The following is a 6,252-nucleotide window of genomic DNA, read 5'->3' as shown; positions in this document are numbered from 1 at the left end:
TGAGAGCTATGGTTAGAGTGTGTGACAACATGACTGAAGTGGAAGTATGGGGAGAGAGACACATAGAAACGGACACAACAAGAGAAGGGTTGTTATGAATGGAAGAGTGAGACACACATTGAAAGTGAGACAAGTGGAGAACTATCAAAATGGAGTGGGGGCCACGGCGTAAGAGGGACTCTCACACCTTTCCAGGTTGAGCCCTCCACCCACTTAAAGAATTGATAGGGGGTACCTGCAATTTTACATTTCCCACACTGGGTATATCTTTTGACTATGTCTGTGTAAGATTTATGATTTTATTCACTGTTGGTTTACAGTAGTGTGTTGCCTGAGTAGGAAGTTTAACAACTACTGTTCTTTGTACTCCTGAACAGCATGAGTCAGTTCCTCGCATATACTTTAGTTGTATATTAATCGAGGATTGTAGACAAACTCTCGTCCAAGATGGCGCTCCGTTTTCTTCGTAGAGGGATACTTCTTTTGAGCGTGATGATCTCACTTTCAACGTCAACGTCACACGACTTCGAGGCCTAGCCGGCGTAGAGCCTTTGTCTTTGTTTGGCAGCCGCAGGTTCGGCCTCCTTCTTGCTTATGTTTCTCTTTACCGCTTCCCACTATATCCTTGGAACGAATTAAATTTCCGGACAGACACAATTGTCTTGTGCTGTCCGCAGGGAGCTCTCGGATTCGAGCCCGAACGAAGCGGGACTGGGCCGCGCCCCAAGCCCCGCGTCCACTTCCTGGTGTGCGCGAGACCCCGCCGAGGCGACTATGGACGAGGCCTCGGACAGGGACGGCAGCCAGGAGGGGACACACTCCATTACCGTTTCTGCCGCGCAGGTGTCTCAGCTCGCACAGCAGATAGTGTCGCTGCGGGGCGGCGCCGGCGGGGGCCAGCAGGTGACGGTACTTCAGCTGCCCAGCGGGGAGCAGGTACAGGTGCACGGAGTCATCCAGGCCGCGTCGCCCTCTGTCATTCGTTCCCCGGCGGTGCAGCAACACATTCTGAGCGCGGCCCAGCAGCAGCTGGAGGAGCAACCCGACGAGGAGCAGGCGGGCTCACCGCAACCTCAGCGTGGTGAAGACAACCAGCAAAAGGCGGCGCGGGAGTTATTGGCGCGGCGGCCTTCCTATCGCAAGATCCTGAAGGAACTCTCGGGCGGTGAGCGCGGCGACGAGGAGCAGCTTCAGCATCTCCAGGAGGAGCAGGAGAGCGCGGGCGCTTCGACGGCTCTAGCTGCTTCCATGGCCGCCGCCACTACAACTATCTACCAGACCAGTACCGGACAGTACTTTGCTATAGCGCCCAACGGCGCGCTGCAGTTCGCCTCTCCAGCCGCAGACGCCATGCAAGGCCTGCAGACTCTGAGTATGGGCAGCGGCGGCGAACTGCACCAGCACCTTGGTGGCGGTGGCACAACCATCCTGCAGTACGCACAGACCTCAGATGGGCAGCAAATTCTGGTGCCCTCCAACCAGGTGGTGGTACAGACGCCCTCGGGAGACATGCAGACCTACCAGATCCGTACCACCACCTCTGGCGGTGGCGGCACCACAACTTCGGCGCTGCCACAGACCGTGCTCATGAGCTCGCCTCTGGCACTCAGCAGCGCTGCTGCCGCCAACGCCAAGACTGTGGACCCGCAGCTGAAGCGCGAGATCCGGTTAATGAAGAACATGGAGGCAGCACGCGAGTGCCGGAGGAAGAAAAAGGAGTACGTGAAGTGCTTGGAGAACCGTGTGGCTGTGCTGGAGAACCAGAACCGGACCTTGATCGAAGAACTCAAGACGCTAAAAGACCTTTACTGCCACAAGTGATGCGGCGGTCAACCCGCGGGCTAGCTCCCTTGGACACCCTTCATTCACAAACCAACACCACCCCAAGGATTATACCCATTTCTTACGTCAAGACTGCCGTGGAACTTTTACGAATAATCATGAAAACACGTACAGAGTGGGTATGGCAAAATATCAATGAACTCCGTTTACAGACTCGGAAAAAATGCAAGTTCAGTCGTTACAGTAATTGGGGCCTAAATCAACAGGAAATAGTGCAGCCATCCACTGTAACTGGAAACGTTCACCGGAAGTGACAGAATGGAAGCGTATGAGTAATTCGACTGACTCACCGTATCCGCGGGCTCTTACTCAGCAGCGGCGTCGCCGCCCCTGGCATTCAGAGATTGGACCCATTCCCAAACTCAATGGTATTAATGCAGTATGACAGTACATGTTCTACTATTGCTTTTCAGGTTACAGGCGTGTAAATACTATGTTTTCGCTCTCCCCATCAGTTACAAAGTCAAGGTACAACTTGTGAAAAGTGAACTTTTTTTTTTTTTCTTCTTACCCTAATGTATTTTTTTTGGTAAATAAACTCGTGGGACTACAACAATGCGAGTTCATGAACAGTGGGAAAGTGCAGGTGGTTAGGGAGGGTCGACGCGAGTAATTTGATTAGGTGCTTGATTAACAAGTGTGGTGGTATCTGAATTTAATGAAACAATGACATTTTTTTTAAATGATGCAGCTGTTCATATCCCTTTCAGACCCAATGAGGCATTTATCGGTGATACAGGACCGATCATTTCATCCTTTGTCAACAGGATTTGACCCTCTGTAATTTTGGTAGTTTTTGACACCTCGTGCCTCTGCGATGCTTGCCTTTAATATGTTGCAACTCTACGTGTGGTCAATTTGCCCACATTGACATTTTGTTAGTAAAAGCCAACCTTTGTGAATACATTGAGATTGAGACTTCACAATGGGTTTGGAGTTGCATATTGAACGTGTGTACTATGTGAATATGGGCGTACACAGTGGAGACGACGGTGTCTGGTAAACTCGTTTTTTGGTTGTCCATGAGGAGCATGTTTTTGATTACACGTTTTGGTCTGCACATTTCTATTGTGCCTAATTGTTAAAACAAAGAACGGCACGGTGGCTTACAACTATCGTATCTAATTCTTCTGCCTTGTCAGTTATTCCATGTTAACGAGCGCCCAACTATAGTGTAGTCCCTCCACCACCCATTTTCTTTGCCAGACCCTCGGCGCATCAGACCACTTTGGTTGGGGATTTTGATTTGTTGTCTTGTTCCTGGTATCAATCACTGTTTAGTATCATTCATACGTTTAACCACCTACCCAAAACACAATTCACAAAATTCTATGAATTGCTTTTTTGTGACACGTACTTGACTTAATTTTCCTCCTAAATTAGTGTAGGATGTATGCAGAATTTCTGTAATTAGCCATATGTACATCCGTGGATTGTAGAATGGGGTTGGCACCCTACCAAACAACGTTCTGCGCCAGCATTTTGTGAGAACATGGGGTTTGGGTTTTTGTCACCGTTTGTTTCTCCAGGAGGTGACGTTTTTAAAGTTAATATTCAAACTGTATTGCATTTCTTTTTAATAAAAATACCAACGTTATTATGCCCTTGTTGTGCTTGAGCAATGCTTTTTCTAACTTCAATGGATCAGGTAGGTGGATAACCGAACTAGGTTTTTAAACTAGTTTTTTAAGTGGGATAACTGTCTATATCACGTGGGTGTTTTAAGCTTTTTTGCGCCCCCTTAAAAGTAAAACTTTTGGGATAGAAACCGTTAACCGCACCACCACCACTTTTTTTTTTTTTTTTGTTTCCTTGTGCTGTGCCCTTGTTTACTGCCGGAATATTCTGTCTTGCATTAACTGCATGGCTTGCCTAAAGTTTGTTATAGGGTGGGGGGAAACACCTTCAATTATTGTCCTAACACATGCAGAGGATCTCTAACCGCCCTTTGTCCTAAATGTCGCTGCTCGTTACTCGGGATGCTTGTAGTTTTTGTTAGCACTTGCCTTCTTTTTTCATATAAACGTCGTTTAGGGCAAATCCCATCTTCTTTTTTGACCAATTTAAATTGCACAGTCAATGTTCGCTGACACTGCCAAAACGCATCTAAGTAAGCTGTAAGTCGGTTCTACGAGTCACTTTCTGTTTTGCGTCAATTTATTTGTTGCCTGACCAAAGGCCCGATTCAGATTTCAAACTTAACCACCAGTGTGAAAAATAGTTTGCGGGAGGGCTGATATAAAAACAAAGATACAACAATGTGTGCGAGGTACATGCTTTGGGCGCTAGCTGCACACCTTAAAGCTCATTCCATATTCACCAAGACACACTTGTGGTGGTTGCCCAAGGAGGGCACTTCTTCCGAATTTCGAAAAAAGAGATTAGTGCAGGTCGTTTAAAACGCCTCTCCGCCTTTGAAGAACAGACAAGGAGGTCTCTGTAGAAAGGCTCATCTCGTGCAAAGAAGCTTTTGTTGCCCATTTGCATTTCGAACCTGAAAATGTGGGTGCAAACGCAGACCTGCTTTGCAAGCTGGACATGTTAAGGTCGGTCACATGTAGCCTCAACCACGTTTTATGACTGGCTAGAGAGCGTGGGTTCTCTACTGCGGCTCTTCAAGATGCAAATGAGGGGACCCCATGCCAAATAGTTGCTCTGTGATGCAGAAAAAATGCTTCCTGGTGTCAGCCATTTGTAGGACCCGGTGAACATTATTCATGTCGAGGTGATATTTGCTGAATGTTGCTTTTAAAGAGTGTTGCATTTCATTGATGGTAGTTTTGTGCTACATTTTGTTTCGTTATCATTCTCAGCTTCCTGGTTTACCGGGTGGTTCGTAAGTTGTTTCAGGCACTAATCTATTCCTACAACCCAATTTTGGAGCTGGTCTTTAGGGTTAAAAATTGCCTGGAACCTATTTGGATACTGGATAGGGCCTAGAAGAGCCTGGTTAGCTCGACATCAATGGCTACCAGGAGCTACTTTGGCTCCCCAAGCCAAAACACAAATATATCCATCTAAATGGAATCAAGTCTGTGTATGGGAATTTGCATAAAAAGGTACGTTGGTAAACCTCTAGAACGCATGTAAAGAATGAATGGTCAAATGCACTGGACACAGTTATAGTTTCATGCTATGTATTACTACCTCGTTCTGCAGCAGTAGGGAAGAGTGAGCAAGTTCACATCACAGAAAAAAAAGATGTTGGAGTGAAAAAATGTAGCCAGTAACAAATGGAGCAGCTGAGTAATCGGGGCTCACAAAATCTACTAGCCCGCTAGCTTTGAGTAGTTTTTATGCAAGACGAGTATCATTTGCATGATGCTCGACCTTGCTGGGGATGTTAGAAACTTGTTTTTCATTTAATGCAAACACACTTTGTTTGCAGCAAATGGCAAATGCAGGTGTCACTGTGTGTGCTTGACAGCATTGCAGCAAAAAGTGTGCTTATGGCGATATGCACCATTTTACAAAAAAGCACCCGTAAATGTTTTGTTTCCAAATTACCTTGGGGCACGTGTATTTTCCTTAAGTCGAGTATGTAAAATGAGGAACTTGCCCGCAGGTCTATTGGTATTTTTAAGAATTTGCGAGGCCTGGTTATGTAGTAGCAACATTATTTAAAGACTAAATGGGGTAGCAACAAGAATGAAAAACACAATTTGAAGCGTTCAATATGTGCATTTTTTGGGTGCATGCCACAGTAAAAAATAAGAGCACTGTTCATTTTTCAAGCACTTCACTCATGTGACTGGACTTTAATAGCTCCCAGGTTAGGCTGAGTAGTTCCTGCTGTGTATTCCAGTTCAGACCACTAGTTGTGTAACAGTCGGCGTGATCAAAAACAAAATGTATTGGCATTTTGTAATACAAATAGCCATTACTGGATTTCCTGCCTGAGTTGCAGGTCCATTTTTCACCCTATACTGTTTAATAATCCACTGCCATTGGACATTGACGAATAAAAGGCACCAGATGTCAAAGATCTGTAGTTTAAACATGTTACCCCCCCCCAACTGTCTGATTTGTCAGTGACTCATACATCAGCCGCTCCGAGAACGATGCATGTAGAAAACATCCCTTCCAGGGAAGTTTGGATATAAAACCTGGACTACTCTGGGGGGAGGGGTGGGACCATGTGCAGTCAATGGTGATTGAGCTGTGTCTATATGAGGGACAGGGTGTCCAGAACACTGGAAAATGAGCTCACACATTTGACAATCAGTTGGAAGTGGTTCCCCATCTTTCAGAACTTTGCTGAGGGAAGGCTTGTTTTGGTGATTGGCCATCCCAACTTCAGACGAGCAACCTCTCAAGGGTGTGCCCAATTGCTTAATCCTTAAAACACATGGGCTCGGTTAATGAGTGGGAGGACCTGCAGACCTGGTGTGACAACCTGAAGCCTTTTAA

At 46.4% G+C, this 6,252-nt stretch overlaps 1 pseudogene; it reads left to right on the top strand.

Annotated features, from left to right (window-relative positions):
* The first annotated feature begins 506 nt into the window (after positions 1–506).
* Positions 507–3,439, top strand: LOC138467838 (cyclic AMP-dependent transcription factor ATF-1 pseudogene; annotated as a pseudogene).
* The last annotated feature ends 2,813 nt before the right edge of the window (positions 3,440–6,252 follow it).

This window comes from Ambystoma mexicanum, chromosome 4q (assembly GCF_040938575.1).
Source record: "Ambystoma mexicanum isolate Mex_15411 chromosome 4q, UKY_AmexF1_1, whole genome shotgun sequence".
NCBI classification, from domain to species: domain Eukaryota; kingdom Metazoa; phylum Chordata; class Amphibia; order Caudata; family Ambystomatidae; genus Ambystoma; species Ambystoma mexicanum.
The sequence above is the reverse complement of the archived record's forward strand: the minus strand, read 5'-3'. Positions and strand labels throughout refer to the sequence as shown.